The sequence below is a fragment of the Chinchilla lanigera genome, unplaced genomic scaffold, assembly GCF_000276665.1.
Source record: "Chinchilla lanigera isolate Chin_1 unplaced genomic scaffold, ChiLan1.0 scaffold00006, whole genome shotgun sequence".
In the NCBI taxonomy this organism is placed as follows: Eukaryota; Metazoa; Chordata; class Mammalia; order Rodentia; family Chinchillidae; genus Chinchilla; species Chinchilla lanigera.
Window position 1 is genome coordinate 13,736,270 of NW_004955407.1, and position 19,141 is coordinate 13,755,410.

At 37.0% G+C, this 19,141-nt stretch overlaps 1 pseudogene; it reads right to left on the minus strand.

Annotated features, from left to right (window-relative positions):
• Positions 1–410: 410 nt before the first annotated feature.
• LOC102003946 lies at positions 411–8,129 on the minus strand (annotated as a pseudogene).
• Between the last annotated feature and the right edge of the window lie 11,012 nt (positions 8,130–19,141).

Here is a 19,141-nt window from a genome sequence, read left to right on the forward strand (position 1 = left end):
TGGCTCTGCAGAGTGAGTTTGAGCTGAGTAAAAAGGGAAGAAAAATAGAAGCCAAAATATACATAGAAAATGAAGATAAAAGTACATCCCAGGGTACAGGATGGGATAGCAAGAGGCAGCACCTAAGTGAGCTCTTCCTGTCTATGTCCTTTTCTCCTTTCATAGTTCCCCCGTTGACATCACACACATAGGTTATCCTATCAAAAACCTGCCAAGGTTCTTGGAGACATCTGCATATGGGTTCGTGGGAAGTGTTCTGCCCACGTGATCTGGGATATTGAAATTCATAGGTCACCGCTTGCTTTGCTAAGCCAGCTTTGCTAAGCCCCACTTTCCGCCTGCAGGAATAGTGACGTATGCCTATTTAACAGGGCAACCATTACAGGCTGAGCAAATATAATCTGAAAATTTCATACTCCAAAACGTTCCAAAATCCGAAACTTTATGAACATCAACATAAAACCATAAGTGGAAATTTCCACAGCTGACTTCTTGTTACTCTTCTCAATCAAAGTGCAGGTGCACTAAAAGTGTTGTGTAAAAATTATCTTTGGACTGCACGATGAAGTGTAAATGAAGCATAGACAAGTTTAGTATTTAGATTTGGGTCCCACCCTCAAGATATTTCTTTATTTATATGCAAGCATTCCAACATTGGGAAAAAAAGATCTGAAATCCAAAAACACTTCTGGGAGGGGAGGCTATATTACAGAATTAGTTCATACTAATTGGGAGGCTGGCTCATCCCAAATTAGTGTAGTCTAGCAGACTGGGTACCCAGGTAAGAGTTGATGCTGCAATTCAGGTCTGAAAATAGACAGAAGCTTTTTCTATAGGAATTTAAACCTGAAACAAGGGAAAGGAGAGAAGAAAGAAGGAAGGGAAAAAGTATATATGTATATACACAAGATAGCTGGTATAATTGTACTGCTGATTTCTACTGGTCTATTGAAAGGAACAGTCAATGCTTAAATGATTTTTTCTTCTTTTTAATTTTTTTGACCAGTTTTGCATGCTTATATCTGGTAATCTGAATGACTAATTTGAAGACAACAATATGCAATGTAATAACCATTGTTCAATCCCTATCATCTTGTGTAGTGAAATTCTGTGTCATTTCTAATGTGGTTTTTATTATTTTTTATTCTCTTTAAAATAAAATAAGATCTGCAACTAATTATATAAGGGACACACATGTGCTTCACTAAGTCTACTGATTTAAACAGTGATTTCGTATAAATAATGGGCTCACAGAGTCATGTTTGACCAAATATTTCGGTATGGTAGCCGAGTCAAATTGACTATAAATAACCATTTTACCAAGTTATACAAAATTGCACAATCAGAACTAAAGGGCTCATGGAAAATGTGGCTTTAGGAAGATCATCGAAAAATATCACCTGTGCCACACAAAAAACTGATACCTAATAAAAAGGTTAGCACATTTTTCACATACTAAGTGGTTAAGGAATGCATAGGCAATTATTGTAGTCAATATGATGCCTTACTTTGAAATGATGCAAGTTCATCTGTACAATAAGTGTTGGAAGGTTGTCACTTTTCAATTATTGTGATGTGGTAGGGAAAGGTTGGTTAACAATGACCAGCGAGTTGCAGTGGCAGATGTGGGTGGGCATGGATCACAGCACACATGGAGAACCGCTACATCTGGTGATGGCTGAAGTATGTGCTTGGGATTATCTGGTTTACTTTCACTCAACTCCATTCACCTGGTACAACTTTCTGTGTTCATCTGATGTTTGGCCTGGATGACACTGTGGAGAGGCAACCATGAATATTTTATTATGCTTATATTAATGGTCCTTCATTTATAATGTTTATAATTTATAATGTTCCTTAATTTATTAACTGCATTAGAATAAATTCCATTTTATAACATAAAAATAATTACATTGAAATTTATGGCAGGAGCTAAACAATAGGTAGAATTATTTCATAATATCACCAATATTCTTCATCTGTTGAAAATGAATGTGATGAACCTGAGAATATATAGATTCCTGCAATAAGCATAGTAGATATTAAGGATCATTCAATGATAATAAATAAACAAATATGCAGGGGAGTTTTGTATTGTATTGAGTTAGATGGATGATGCTTACATTGATTCAAGATAGAAAAGCACAAATAGTTTGGTAAGAGAAAGAATTGTGTGGCACAGTCTAGACCCAAAAGAAAGTAAACACGGGTGAATTCAGGATGAAGAGTAAGAGAGAGAGAGACATAGACAGAGACAGACAGACAGACAGACAGACAGGGACAGACAGGGACAAAGAGAGAAAGATAACTCAATAAAACAAAAAGTTTGCAGTTCAGATATATTTTATGCAGAGATAAAGACTTTAAATGAGTAACCTATGAATTTAAGACTTATTTTAGACTTAATGTACATCATGGCTATAGTTGCAGGATTCTCCAGAGGTACTATAGCTATTAATATAATTCTTTTTTGGTCAGTACTGTCTGGGAAATTGAGTGGGAGTGGTCATGTGGTAGAAACAGATTGAGAGGGCATAAAGAAATCAGTACTTTTAATGTATTAACAGAGTACTATGAAAATTATAAGCAATCAAATTCAGCTTAATACAGGAAATAATTTCCTAACAATTTGAACTGTAAAACAGTGGAATGGGATGAATTTTGAAATATGATATACACTTTTCATATAAGAATAATATTGTGGCTTATATCTAGATGTAACCCAAAGCATCATACTGTCATAGATGGAGCTTTTGAGAAGTGACTGGATTGTTGATTAGTTTAATGATTGGTTTAGCATAGTTCTAGGTGTGGATGATGGGCTTCCTGAAGTGGGAAAACCCACCTTGGGCACAGGTGGTACCAACCAATAGGCTTGAAGCCTGAATGAAATCAAAATGAAAGAAGAAGGAAGGCTCCCTAGTTCCTGCTTGCCATTCCCCTTTGCCATGCTACTTTGTCTTGGAACCAGACATTTATGGACTGAAACCTCTACAAACTGAGCTAAATGAACTATTCCTCCCATAGCATGTGGGTGTCACAGATTTTGTCCCAGCAAGGAGAAAAGTAAGTAAGAAACACAGGGTACATGTTAATATTACTCTGGCTGATCTTGTTACTGGCTCTTACTAATGAAAAGATACTCTCAAATGTATTCTTAGATTATTGGGGAAATGGATTGGGTGTTACTTAAGGGGCAGGGAAAATTACCCAATTTGTATAATTTGTGATATAATTATTTAGTTGAATCACAATAAGTTGAATAATTTATATATTTTAATTTTTCTTTACCTGGTCATACACATATACATATCTCAAAGTTCTGTCAATCAAGGATGTTATTCTAGATATGTAATTTCACGTGGAACACTTTGAGATTCTGCAGAAAGAATGTACATGTGAATTTAATATATGAAGGAGCACCGGGAATAATCAGAGCTTTAACAAGTTTCATACTACTCCCCAATGACTTAGTCAAGATAAAGGTCTTATACATGCTTTGTCCTAGGGTCTTATAATATTGGTAGCCCCTACTATAAACATTATGAAATGTTAGTTACAATTTGCTAGTACTTATCACCAATAGCCATTATTTTTAAATTTAAAATGCACAAAAGCCATATGGGATACTTGTTCAAAATGCAGAGTCCTGGGCCCTACCCAAGGAAAATCTTATCTATAGTTTTGGCATGAGGAGTAGAATTTGTAATTTTAATCATCACTGCAGTGAGTCCAGCATGATTGTTTATGGCCTAGAGTTTGAGAAGCCTCAGCCTAAAATGATCAATCCTAATACTTGATCAATCTGATTGTATGTCAGTTTAATTGATTAATTATTCACTTAATCAACTCATTTGATCTGGCAGATAAAATAAATGAAATGACAACCTAGTTTATAGCATCAACATAACCACATTATTTGGAATAATATTTTAACTTTCAGATTGTTCAATTGCTTGATCTATAAAATAGCTATATTTCCTTACAGTGTTGTTTAAAGAAAGAACTATTAAAATATTAGAAAACAAGTTTTAAATATGAACACTTAATGGCAGAATACTGTCAGTATATTATGGAAATTAAATAATTAGTATGAGAGGAATTTATTTCAGTGTTGTATAAAAGTACATGTTTCTGCTCGACAAGGAGTAACTCGAATTCTGATATGATTTGATCTACTATTTTTATACTGAATATGCATTACTGGAAATAGGTCACAGCAGGAAGACAGATTAAGGCAGTTTAAAGGGAAATAGAAACTGTAGAAACTATAAAAAATAAATTTGCAATTACAATAAGAGAGCAGAGCTGTCTTCTTTTCTTTGTTTACTCAGCAGCCAATATAATCATTCTCTATTTCGCACACACTGTTAACCCTTGTATCACCTGAAGTCATCTTCCACATTCTGAGGTAGAAGCGGGCATTTTCCTCCTAATGTCAGTATTACAACAAATTGCACTTAGCATTCTGTCAGTAAATGTAGCACTGAGTCCTCCCTAAATACTAAAGCTAATAAAGCATAATCTGTTGCCCATGTAGTTTAGAAGTCAGGTAAGAATTACAAGCACAGGTGCCAAAAGTGAGAGGGAATGTGTGATCTATGGGAAAACATCAGTATTAAGAGTTTGTGATGCATGAACATTGAGGTATACGTAGGCATTATTTAACTATGATATTTTAATAGTTCTCTCAAATATTGGGTTGGAAACCATAATTCTCATTGAAGATAACAGTTTGTAATATAGCAACCACTATAAATTGCTATCATTTTTTTCTTGAGGTCATGTTTCATTTTTGTTGTTTCTGTGTTGTTTTGATTTTGTCTTCATAGTGGCTCAGTGGTATAAGAAAAAGGTATTTACCTGTGATTTTTGCTGCTTTGGAACTGCTAGTATTAAAATTAAAAAAAAACTTTCAGGAAACACTAAGTACTCCACCTAAATCAGTTAGGTGTTGCCATTTGCCATGCTACATACATCTCTTCCATTTCGCCTGGGCTCTATGCAAAAGCAAGAAGAGTTTCCGGAGAGGCGGGGCTGACAAGGAGAACTCAACTAGGTTTACTTGGGTCATTGTTTAGTGTGTGACCTTCATCTGTGTTATAGACCCAGTTCCTCATAGTATCCTATTTGAGCAGTTTCTTTCTGCTTTCACAATATCTATTGTACCTTTCAGATTTTATTTATTCTTTCAGGTTCTTATAGTAGGGAGTCCTAGTTGGTGAAGAAAAGCTTTTTGGTTTTACTGTTTTTCTCTATTGTTTTTCTATTTTCCATTTGTTATAGTTTGTGTCCGGATGTTCCCCCAAAGCCTCATGCAGTCATGGGGCAGGCTTCTGGAGTTTATGATTGATTCATGGTCCAGTGTTGGAATTAAGGGTGAGTGCTACACTCCCCCTGGAGCAGGTCATTTGCATACAATGTAACGGAGGAAGAGAGGATGCTTGCCATTGCTCTTGCCTTTTGCTCTTGTTGCCTTTGCTGTTTTCCACCGCCATGAAGTGTTGCCCTCTGCCATGTGCCGCTCTGTCTTGGAGCCAGCTGAGTATGGAGTAAAACCTCCATGAACTGTGGGCTAAATTAACCTTTCCTTCCTTAATTTTGGATGTCAGGTATTTTGTCTCAGCAACATGAGAAAAGTAACCGAGAAACCATTTCATCTATTTCTTCTCTAATCTTTGTGTCTTTCTTCATGTTTTATTTAGATGTATTCTGCTGTTTTTTTTTCCAGTGTCTCAGGATGGAAGATTGGTGTATTGATTGGATGCATTATTATTTATTTCTTAGCATAAGATTTATAGTTATACACTTCCATCTAAACACTGCTTAGCTCCATCCCATAAGTTTTGGTATATACATATACATTTTTTTTTTCATTTATTTCAAAGTCTTCTGATTTCTCTCTAGATGCAATGGTTATCCAAGAATGTTCTCTTTACTTTCAACACATTTGTGAGTTTCCAGTTTTTTTTTCCTACTGAGGCTTTGTTTTAAGGTCTATCCTGAAGAATGTTCCAGGTGTGCTCGAAAAGAATGTATATTCTGTTGTTGTTGGATGCAATGTTCTAAACATGTCTTTTAGCTCTAATGGGCTTGTAGTATTGTTCAAACTTTCTACTTCCTCGTTTATCTTCTGCTTAATTGTTCCATCCATTATTGAAAATGGATATACTATTATCATTTTTTTTTTTTTTTTGCTATCCTATGAATTGAAATTAGGGTTATTTTAGGTAAATGCTCTGTCTCTGAGGGGTAACATCAGCCACTCCAACAATTATTTCTGAATTGTCTATTTTCCCCTTCACATCTGAGTTTTTGTTGCATATATTGTGATATATGTTTACAATTGTATTTTCCTGATGATTTGACCCATTTATTGTGATAAAATGTGCTTCTTTATCTCTAGTAATATTTGAAAATCTGTTTTATCTGATATTTTAGACACAACACTTTTTTGTGGTTTCTGTTTGCATGATATTTTTCTACCCTTTTATTTTCAATCTATTTATATCTCTGAATCTAAAAGGCATTGTTTATTGTAGACAACAATTAATGATAATTAATGATAATGATAATGACAATCTGCTTTTTGACTGGATTTATATAGCAGAACTTACATCTGCTATTTCTCCTTTTTCCTATAGGTGTCATGTCATGTTGGTTCCCTTAGTCTTCCTTTACTGCTTTGGTTTTACATTAAATGAACATAGCAGTCTATATTGTTAATGTCTTATTTTGATTTCTTTACTTATCTAAGTTTTTTCCTTTAGTAGTCATTCTAGTATTTATCATTTAGGTCTTATCAGAATCAGCTTCAGATTTAAACTAGCTTTTTTCCAGGGATACATAGAACCATTTCTCCTATACAGCTATCTTCCACTGACCCTCTTCTTGTGGCAGTGTTTTTATATCTATTAATGTTACCTGACTACACATTTCTAGTTTATTAAGGATTTTTAATCATAAAATGTAAAATCAGCTAAATCTATACACTGTCCTAAGCACTTTACTTATTTAAACTTATTATGTTCTCATACCAAATTTCTGAGGTTTCTATCCTTATTTCATCAAGAGGAAACTGAAATACAATGAGTTAAATAATCTGTCCAAAGTCAGTACTAGAATGGAATTTGATCACAGAAGTCTTGCTTACAAAAGTACAAGGCCTTAACAACTTTTCTGTACTGCTTTGTAGAATGAGTATTGTCTTTTTTCAAAAGTTTTGCCTGCATTTGATTTCACTATATGGTGTTTCACCTAACTTGCAAAAGTGGAAAACAACATTAATAAATTTAAAAATGTTACATCAAACCGGGCTTGGTGGTGCATGCCTGTAATCTCAGCACTTAGGAGACTGAGGCAGTTGGATCGCTGTGAGCTCAAGTCCAGCCTGGACTACATAGTGAGTTCAAGGCCACTTTGAACTATATAGCAAGACCCTGTCATAGTGAAGAGCTGTTTGACCTTTATTGTCCTGACATTTAACATCAGCTTTATATTGTAGCAAAACTGTGACTAGTTCCTTATGTCCTGGATCACATGTCCAATGGGGTAGAGCTCTGCCCTCTTCAACTTCATATTCACATCCACATTTTTTGATTGAATGGCTTTGGTTATATGGTTAATGTTTTCCCTGCAGTCATCAGATATGTCTTTGTCTTCTTCCCTGATAGTTTCTTCATGATATAGAGAACTAACGAATGGCCCACCAAAATCACTTTTTTGCTTCTTTTCCTTCTCTGATGTCTGAGGATTCCAACCTGGCTCTAATTTTTTAACTACTGCGATATATTCTTGCATTGCTTGGGTGGGGCTTGAGTCACCAAGTGCTTTCCAGGCTTCCTATTTTTACTTTCCTTCAAAATCAAAGAACCTTGGTTTAGGAGTATTGCAATTTCCAACTCTGACGTGCTTGTACCTGACATACAGGTACAGGAGCTGCTCCCTGCTGGCCACCTGAATCAGGCTTTGGAGGTGTGCGGCAGCCTTCTCAAACATTTCCATCAGGCTCCTGGTCGCCTTGGTCTCGGGGTCTGGGGCGATTCCACATGGCAGAAGTCATGCCCGGAGCTCAGCTCTCCACCGCTGTGACTCGTGTTGGCCCCGGTGGTCAGGAACGGTGTGGCCATGACTCCGGGTTCTGTCCTCCCTCGGTGTGGGGGTCAGCCCTCTTCTGACCTGCTGCTGCGCGGACTCGGGGCCTGGCCGACCCGTCTGGGATCCCAGCTCGCTCACTCTGCGCAGGGCCCTCACCTAACTTGGCTGCCGCCTGGCCGATAGGAGTGTCCGGTGTACAGGGCCAGCTCTGCCACCTCTGTGGCTCCCCAAGGTGCCTCCTTCCCTTAGAGCTCCTTCCCTGTAACAGATCTCTCTGGGCCGCTGCGGCATGGCCTGGGGCCTGGGGTCCGCTTAGATGGGAAATGCCAAAGAGGGTAGCCCTCAGCTGGGTGAACAGCCTGCAGCTTAGGGAAACCTCCATGTTTTATTCTCCATTTGTCTTTTGTGGAAATAGAGTTAGACCAAGAGAAGTGAAGAGTTAAATGGAAGAAATTCAAGAATAGGGGTTGGGGGTAAAGAAGATGCTGCTTTTGGCATGCTGCCCTGAAATGGGCAAACCATACTTACCCACCAAGCACATACGGAAACAGATAAAAATGATCCCCAGGATTCCAGTTGTAATGTATCTTGTGTTATATTTGCTGTGGTGTCATTTTCTGAGATTAGGAATACAGAAGAAAAAGGAGATTTTGGATGAGAGGAGGAAGGTAATTAGTTTAGATTTGATCTATGAGAACAGACAGCCTTACATTATGCTTCCCTTTAGCATAACTATTCCTGTAACTATATATACAAAGCACTATATATTTTCTAGGGGAACACTACTATTTTTAAGCCATACAGTTTTGCAAACCAGACCCATTTGGAAGGACTATCCTTGACCTAGGCTATGCCTAAAGTTTTGTTCCTTGAGGTAATGTGGTTATGTGACTTTCATGACGCTATCTGTGTCTTGAACTTAAAAATGTAGCAATATTATCCAAAGACAAATTATGTGTTGTGTCCTTTCTTTCCCCAAAAGAACTCTATGTAGGCCAAGAATAGTCTTAGGACAGTAAGTCATAGTGAGATATTTACTTAACTTTAATGACTTGAGCCACATCTCCTTAGCACCTACTGCACTGACCTAAATAAATGCATTTGAAATTGGGAACAATATATTGAATAAGATACATTGCTCCTCTATTAATGATTCTGAACTACATCAGAAAACTTGTTCTCAAGGTTTTATCTTTTAATTTCACTAAGTATTCATTACATGTTTAAAGTGTTTCTCTATATCTGAACTCTAACCTTTATTCATCAGTCTAGCATTTTTCTGTTCTAAGTAATCAATTTTTCAGGCTCTGGTAGTGACCTGAAATCTTCTTGAAGGCAGGGTTCCATTTCCCTCACTTGGAGGGCCAGGTGTATTAATCGAGACCTTTCTAGTCGTAAGTGAAAGGGAAAAATACAACTCAAATTAGTTTAAGGAAGAAATAATACGGAAGCAATAAGCAAACTTTACCTCACCCAAGTTGAAGAATGAGATACATAAGAATGAGATATAATTCCTGACATGGATGGACTTGAGAGTTTGGAAAATGATCTGATTCTATATTTTCATCTCTTGACTTTGCTCTGCTTTGCTTTACTTAAATACAGATATCTCATGTAGTAACATACACCTAGAAATACCAGAAAAAGGTTGGTAGTCTTTTGATAGCTTGGAAAGACAACCCAGTGTCATTTATCTTGTCCTAAAAGCACTTCTTTGGAATGAGATCACTTCCACTTCATGAACTGTTCTGAGCAAATGGCTCTCTGCAGCTAGGGGTTTAATGGCTTCACCAAAAAGAGTGTATTGGACAAACAAGGATTCAATACATAAAACACCCCTCAAATCCTTAGCACCTACAACACTGACTTCAGTGTACCATTTTTTCAATGAATATAATTGTGCTGGTCATTAAGCTTAATTGTCACTGTAATTGGGTCAGAAGCCACCTGTGAGAGTAGTAAAATTCACTTCTGGGTGTGTCTGGCTAGGTCATGGAGTTGTGGTCTTGAGGGCTATGTCGAGCCCCTGAACTTTTCCTCTCTGGAAATGTTCTCCTGATCTGTTTTCCGGCCGCTATGAAATAAGCAGCTTTGCTCTGCCATACCCTACTGCTATGATGTTCCTGCCCTGGAGCCAGCCAGTCACGGACTGAAACGTCTGCAACCGTGAGCCGAATACACCACCTCCTCCCTTATGTTGTGAGTTTGGGGTATTTGGTCCTGTTAACAGGAAACCTGACTAATACAGTCACTAATTAAATTGAAGTAACTGGTGTTTTGAGAGTTACATGTATTAGTACTTGGGACATGCCAAAGAGTAAACCATAGAATTTTTTTTAAAGGAAAATGAAACCTAATCAAGAAGTAAAAACGTACAAATACAGTATGTACTTGTATGCATATATACAGGAAGAAATGAGACAAAGAGGGAGAGGGAAGGGGAAGGAAGAGGGGGAGGGAGAAAGGGGAAGGAAGAAGGGGATGGGGAAGGGGATGGGGAGAGGGAGAGAGAAACTTCTACAGTATTTATTACATATGATGCCAAAAAACCCAAAATAAAAATTGATCCATAGATCACAGAGTGGGCTATATATTTGTGTATTATTGGTTAAAGAGATTAGAAAAGAGTTAGAGATTTAGACATAATGGCTTGCATCAAATGATGCCCTAGAAGCCACTGTTACTAGTTTATCAATAGTACACCTCAACTAGCTTAGAGGATTTTCTTGACTCATATCACAGAGAAGTACCAGAGAGAGTGATTTTCAAAACAGTTGGCTTATGCAAGAGCACCAGTTATATTATTCAGCTTTCTTCTTGCCCAGATACAATGCTCAACTCTCACAGTCTGAGGGAGGAGAAGTTTAATTTGCTCATAGTTCCAATCTACAGTCAGCTCCCTCCAAGACAGAAACTTCATCCTTGGAGGAAATGAAGGAGCAAAGCTGCTCAGTTCCTGGTGACCTAGAAATAGAGCAGAACACAGCCAAAGAGGCATGGATGAGGGGCCATATAGCACCCAAGGGCTCACCTCCACGACCCACTCAGACACAACCAGGAATGTGATCTACTAATCTGCTAGGAATTTCTTAACCCAATAAAGTTGACAAGTTAGAATAAATGGTCACACCAAGACTGTCCTTCTCCCATTTTTTTTCTATTCCTTTCTGCATTTTGGTTCAATTTCTCCTGCAGACCTATTTCCTCCAAGTAGCTGGTGGACATGGTTCCTACTAGGCACAAATTTGATTTTATCAGTTTTCCAACCAAAAGGGAGAAGAATGCCTCATTCTTTTATTTCTCAAATCTGGGGAAAAATTTAGATTGGCTTTTCTTTAAGCATTCTTTCTTGAGCTAAATATTAGTCCAAAACAAATAAAATGGAGCACCATGTCTAGCCAAATCTAGATCACATTTGATCTTAAAATTTAGATTAGTAGCAAAGATTGCCAGACTTTCCAAAACAGTAGGTAGCACAAGCACTAAAATGTAAAGCTATAAACAAAGGGGGAAGAGTTGAGTAGACAGTCCACTAGAATATTGCTACATGTGAGTATTAACTACTTCAGTAAATATTTTTGAAATCTTTCTCTTTTACTAGATTTTCACTAAGTACTGAGACACAAAGCTGAATAAAAAAACAGCACCTACCTGCCAATGATGAATGTTTTCTTTGAATAAATAGACATACCAGCTATTCGCAGCACAATGTGATAATGACAAAATAGACGTATATTCTGAACACTGAAGATACAAAACTGGACATTTAATCCATGTGGCAGGGAAGGGGCCCTGGAGAATTCAGATAAGACATTTTTGTAGAAAGTGATTTCCTAAGTGAGTCAGAAAAACTAACTCAAAATTTATCAGTAAGGATTGGATATAGGAGATACTGTGGTTGCCAATGATATACCCTTGTCTTAGTGCTTTCTACTGGCCAGAACAAGTTGTCAGCTTAATTGGATTAAAGTATTAGTCACTTTCCCATCATTGGAACAAAATATCCAACACCCACAGCTTGAAGGAGGAGAGGTGCATTTTGGCTCACAGTTTTTGTCCATGATTGTCTGACTCCAAGGGAGAAACAGCACAGTGGAAGGACCTGGTGGAGGAAAGCTGTTCAACCCATGGAAAATGAAGGGAAAGAGCTAGGGTGGGAGATATACCCTTTCCGGCCATACCCCCGACCCCCTTCTCACTAGGCTCCAGCACATTCAGTGATGGGCTAACAGCACATTCAGCGATGGGCTCATCAGTGGATTAACTCGCTGATTAATATAGGCCCCCATGATTCAGTCACCTTCTGAAAGCCCTACCTCTGAGCACATGAGACTTTTGGACATTTAGATTTAACCCATAGCCTCAGAAGGTGAATTATGGTATTAGACTTCTCCATACAGGCTACATTGGAAAGAGAAATAGTACCTTTGCAACGAGAATTTTGAGAATTCTGAAGACAGGAAAGCCAGAAGAAACAGTAGATAGTAGTTACAGTTTGCTAAACCACAGGAGAAGGCTGTAAGTCATTACAGTAGGAATGGAGTGGACAAAATAAAATAAATGTATAGGGAATTACTTGAAAGAATTTATTGATTTCTTGGATGGTGGAGGTGTAAGAGAAGAAAGAGTCAAAAGTATCTTCCAGGATACCAGTTGAAAGTGTGAATTTTAATTTTTTTTAATTTTAAAGAGAACAAAATGGTGATACAGAATTTCAAAACAAGTTAATAGGAAATTAACAAAGCTTAACATATTGTGTATATTAAGGGAAGATCCATACAGTGAATGTTGGGTTTGAGAGCTTTGCAGACCTTCTCGGTGAAAACTGATATTCTCCATGTTCTAGGATATCTGAAACTCAAGGGAAAAACTGAGTTGGAAATAAATATAACGATAATATGTAAAAACTGATAGTACTACTTAAGGAAAATTTATAGAATGAGTACATCAATATACTAAGGAAGAAAAAATGATGCAATTTATGATATAGTCATCATAAGAGTTGATTGGTACAAAGGCAATCCAAAGAATGTCATATCTAAAGACCATAGGATAGAATCCTTGAAGTGTGGTTAACTAGTAGTTAAAGGAAGAGGAAAGATCTAATGAGGTAAGGTTAATACAGGGTTTCTGGAAGTAACGTTTAGAAAGCTGTGTTAGCACTCTAGTGAGGGCAGAACTCAAGTGTGACTGCTGGCCTCTCTCCAGGGTAAGGCGATTTCTCCAGCAAACCTTCCCCACATTGTTGTCATTTTGTTAGGAGGATAAAAGGAGAAGGAATGAAGAAAGAAGACACAGGAGGAATCCAGAAAGTACATAAAAACCAAACCAAACAAAACATTGTAGATATGCTTGTAAACTAATAGTTTATAGTTCACATATAATTAACTTTGAGGGCCAGTCAAATAGAGACAAAATGCAGGCTAAAATAAAATGGAGAGATCACAGAGCTCACTGAAAACACTTACATGGAGAGGTTCAATTTCTCTGACCTCACAGAGACTAAAGACCTTTAGGAAGTCAGACCTCAGTCCGGGGTGCTTGGATGGAGTTCAGAGATGCAGGGAAGACAAAAGCAGGGAAAAGCAGTGGTTAGCAGGGGTGATACTAGAACATCACAGTTTGGGTTAGTATAACTCCCAAGGTGAAGGTGGCCTAAAGCATAGGTGATTGGTGTAGAAGGCAGGTAAAATCACTTACTTTTGAGAGATCCAGAACTAAGAAAAAAGTGTCTTAGTTTATTCAAGATACTGTAATCAACTACCATAAACTGGGTGACTTATACATTACTTATTTTTTTGGGGGGGAGGGTACCAGGAATTGAACTCAGGACCTTGCACTAGCCAAGCAGGTGCTTGTACCACTGTGCTATATCCCTGGCCCTGGGTGACTTATAAACAGACATTTATTTCTCAGTTTTGTAGGCCAAAATCTCCAAGATTAAAGTGTTGGCAGATTTATTTTCTAACTCATAGACCACCATCTTCTCCCTGTAACTTCACATAGAAGAAGGGGCAGATAATTCTCTTGGGTATCCTCCATAAAGTCATTAACTCCACTCATGAAAGATCCACTCTTATGGCCAATTACCTACCAAAAGGCCACCTCCAAAGACCATCACATTAGGAGAGTAACGTATTTATGTGTGAATTTGGGGGAAAGTAATATTCCATCTGTAGCTGTGAGTTCACCAGATTATGTATAAATGAAAAATATAAGTCTCTAAAAGAAAGAATAGAAAAGATGTGCTAGGCTATTAATAGAGCTCCCTAAATCTGCAATGAATAGAAAGGAAAAAGTAGAAGGTTTCTGGATAACAGCAGCCAGAAATGGTACTGAGGGTGAGTGCACCTGTTAATTTCCTACCGCTTTGTAACTCTATTGTTTGTATTGTTCTTATGTTATTTTATAAATGGATTTACAAAATAGCATAAGAATTATTTAAACATTAACTATTTGTTAATGTTTTCCTTTTATTTCTTAAATTAAAATTTTTAAAATGCATTCTGTATATTGTGAGTTGAAACGTAGTGAGAAAAACAAAAAGATTTATCATAAAAGTCACTGGAGGCAAAGGTGGAACAAGAAAGTAAAGATCAATGTCAAACTAAATGTATATGAGTGTCTGTCATGTGCCAAGCACTATTTCAGCCCTTGCAGATATAAAGGTAAATAAGACGGGGATCCTTTCTTTATGAAGGTTGCATTTGAGCTAAATGGGCAAAGGCAGAAAACATAGATAAGTTCCTGTGTATTCTGAAGAAGATGAACTAAGGTAATATCATAAAGCATGGCTGAGGAAGCTGTTGGAGAATACCTTTGTGAAAAGGCAACATTTGTATTAATATTGCTCTAATGTTAACATAGAATGAGCAAAGTGCAGGGTTTTTTTTTTCTTTTTTTGAGACGGCATAATATGTAGATTACCTAGGCCCTTGAGATAGGAATGAATTCAGTGAAATTAACGGGGAAAAAAAAGTAGGAATCCAGTGTCCCTAGCTCAGAAAAAAATATGGAAGAATGGAAAGAGAAAGGGTGAAGATAGTGTAAGATCCTCTAGGCCATGTGAAGAGTTTAGTTTAGGATTTTCTCTTTTCTTTTCTTTTCTTTTTTTCTTTTCTTTTTCCTTTACTCCCCTCCCCTCCTCGCCCCTCCCCCTCTCCTCTTCTGTCCTCTCCTCTCCTTTTTTCTTCTCTTCTCTCCTGTCCTCTCCTTCTCTCGTCTCCTTTCCTCTCCTCTTCTCTTTTCTCTGCTTTTGCTTTTACTTTCTTAGTGCTTCACACTGAACTTGAACCTTAAATATGCTAGGCAACTACTCTTAACTCTGGGCTACAGCCCCAATCCTAGATTTTTATTTTATTATATGAATAGTAGGAAAGAATTTTTAAGGAATTTAACTTTTAGTTGAATCCATTAATGTCTCCTAAACATCTCCTGAGAGGATTTTTAGGTCAAAAATTCTTTCTATGAAGATTTGCTTTTACAGTTTTTACAATTAAGGCCCATTTTATGACTACCTACCACTTTCTACCTGTATAGCCTCTATCAGCTCATCCAGTAAGGAAGAGAGAAATATTATATATTCAGCTTTAAACCTTGTGAGGCTGGGCATGGTGGCCCATGCTTGTAATCTCAGCACTTGGGAGGCTGAGGCAGGAGGATCGTTGCAAGTTTGAAGCCAGCTTGGGGTACAAAGTGAGCTCAAGGCCAGCCTGACCTGCATAGTGAGACCTTGTCTCAAAAAGACAAAAAAAAACCCAGACAAACAAACAAACAAAAACCAGCTTTAAACCTTGTGAAATTATGGAATATAAAACATAAGCCAATATAAAGCATTTACAGTAATTGTTTCTGTGACATTTGTCATAGTACAATAACGTGGAAAACCAGCCACAAATCATTTTAGATTAATCGAAGGAGCATTATCTTAATTAGGATGAGACAGGGCCAGGACTTCTGATTCTCCCCCTTCTTGGCTTTGTGATTTTAGGAAAATTGTTTACCTGCCTAAATAGTTCTTTCTTCATGTATATAATTTTTTCATCTTACTGTTGTAATGATTTAAAAGATATTACAGGTAAATTCTCTAATGTACTAGTTCAGGATATTTCCTTTGTTCAAAATTCCTGAGATCATAAATATTTTAGATGTTGTAGTACAGTGGTTCCCCTGTTCACAAACATTTTTGTTTGTTAAAAATTTGGTTTGTAAGTGAAAATGTTTAGCAAAATTTTGTATTTGTAGGCAAAATCTACACCAGGTGAGAAACATGACTATGGCCATCTTTCCTGTACAAACACAAACATAGTCATCTTTTCAAAATCTTGGATCAAATTAAATTCATGAACTGAGGAACCACTACAATTGAAAATATATAATGACCTGTTTTGGGAATGGAGTCCAAGTTTATACTCAGAGTTCATTTATGTGTCACATATATTTTATACAAATATACCAAAGGTGATTTTATGCTGTATTTTTAGTACACCTACCTTTTGACTATAATGTATCTTGAGATCAAATGTACAGTTTTCTACATGTGATATTGTAGTTTATATCTAAAGTTTCCCCTGAAGCATTATATGCTCCCATGTGGGGCTTTTGGGAAGTGGCTGGATCATGGGTGTATGATATTGGACTATGGGCATGTGATAACTGGATTAGTTCACTGATTGGTTTAGCCTAGTTCTGGGTGTGGATAATGGGAAGCCTCATTCTCAGTATGGATGGCACCCAACAATAGTGAAATAAAAGGGAATAAAAAGGGAAAGAAAAGATCTATGTTGCTGCTCCATCTTCCATACCATATACTGTTTCTCCTCTCTAATACCCTCCTGCCATGCTGCCCTGTCTTGGAGTGAGCGTGCTATGGACTGAAACCTCTATGAACTGTGAGCTAAAATAAACCTTTCCTTCTTTAAATTGTGGTTGATGAGCATTTTGTCGCAGAAGTGAGAAAGTAACTAAGACAAGTGTCATGTGGTGCTCAAAATATTTTGAATTTGGGATTATTTCAGATTTTTAATGTTTTGGATTATGGATGCTCCTGACCCATAATAGGCAGCTACAATTTCTAAAGTCCACACTGCAATTTCTAAAACTCTAATGTATAAAAACATAGATTAACATTTAAGTTTTGTAGTGGTGTCCAGTAGTTATTCTCCATTTCTTTCTTCATGATGGATAACAATTTCACCCATAAAAGAAAGATGACACATTGTTTTGGTGGAAATATACCCTGTATTATTTCCCTGTACAATGAAAACAAAGCAAAAGTCCAAGTTAAAAAATAAGTTTCAAGACAACTGTATCAACTTTACTGTGGTAGCAACTAACACAAATTCTCAGTAGCTTTTATATGAAAATTTTGTTTTGTAGTCATGTTACATGAGCACTGCTATATAGGTGGACCCCAGGCTATAGGTGAATCAAAACTATACTCAAAATTTTATTTTCTCCTTGAGAAACTGAACCATACACTTTAAAAATTTTGATGTCACGAACATCAAGTCTGGTCACATTTCAATTGCTGAAGCATAACACGTGACCATGTCATAGTGTCAGATTATTAATCATCCATGGAGAGAGTGGGATTGAATATTTGAAATCTACTCTAAATTACTTGTTTAGCCAAAATTATTTCTTTTTCTCTGTATTTTACTCAAAATTCATCTTTACCTTCCCCCCAAAATAATTGCCAAAAGTCTCATCTGGTCCTTAGCCTCACTGGTTCTGGGATCTCATGGTATCCTATCAAGAGCTAGAATTTATGACCCAAACAGGCAAGTCGTTTGCCTCTTCCCATCTCAGTATTATTGTTGTAATGATGCAAGGGTGGAAGAGAGAGGGAATAAATACATCAGAGCCTCCCTCTCACAGAGGAGGATTGGAAGATGCATAGCAGTCACTGTCCTATACAAATGAAAAAACCCAAACCGTTTGGAACAACTTGTATGAGCTTCTTATCTTGGCAGTGCATTTTATTTCTCAAGGGGTTTTTGTTCTCTTAGCTGGAAATAAATAGGTCTCAAAGACCATTGGTCTTTATGATCCTTGGTTTTATCCTAAAGGAATTTCTGCAATGTCTTTCCTTGGCTGAGTCATAAATTCTTTACAGGTTCAACAGTTGTCTAAGGCTACGTCTTGCCTGAGCAAATAACACATACTAAAGGTCATTTTACACCTCAAATAGTTGGTCTTTCTCAGCAATGTTTCATTTTATCTGCTTGGTTCTAGTCAGGTTTATGTGCCAGTAGTCCATCTATACCCTTCCTGTGACATTACTCTTTCTGGAGGTAATCACAGGTTTTTGAACTTGTCCTGCTTCTGGGAGACCAGATTTTTACTTCTTTGTGCTCATTTATTCTGGCTGAAAGAATTTCCAGGGGTAACCTTAGTCCAGTCAGAGGCTTCAACAAAAGCTTCCAAGATTTCACCCTTGATTAAATCTTTGCCTAACACGAAACCTAAATCAACCTTAGTTGTTCAGAAGATAAATATTTTTGTCTTTCAATAATGCAAGTCCTGAAATACCTAGATTCTCTTTTCTTCAACTTAGTCCTTCATGAAAAATGATGGATTCTTTCTTAAAATACTCTTTCTTGTCATGCTTTGTCAGATGAAACAAATGGCATCCAAGGTACATTAGTAACACTGACTGTTGCAAATTCCTTGCTTAAAGCCACATATTCTACGCATCATTTGCAATCCATGTTGTTTTGTCATTGCATATTACATTACCATTTTCCCAGACTGCATTGATTGTTTTCCAATATGGACACTGGTTTCCAAAGCAAAAGTAGTATTTAGATTTTTGTTATTTTTGTGTCTCATTTGTAAATATTGGTTTTTGTATTTGTTATATTCTTAAGGTAAAAAAAATAAAACCTCAACATTTCAATGACTTATTCTCAACATTTGTTTTTTATTCACAGGACTTGGATGTCTACTGTTATATGGTAGACTTGTTGCTCTTATCTCTGCTCAGCTCTGTTGTAGGACATAGGCAGTAGACAGCTCTAGCATATGCTAATCCTCATTTCTC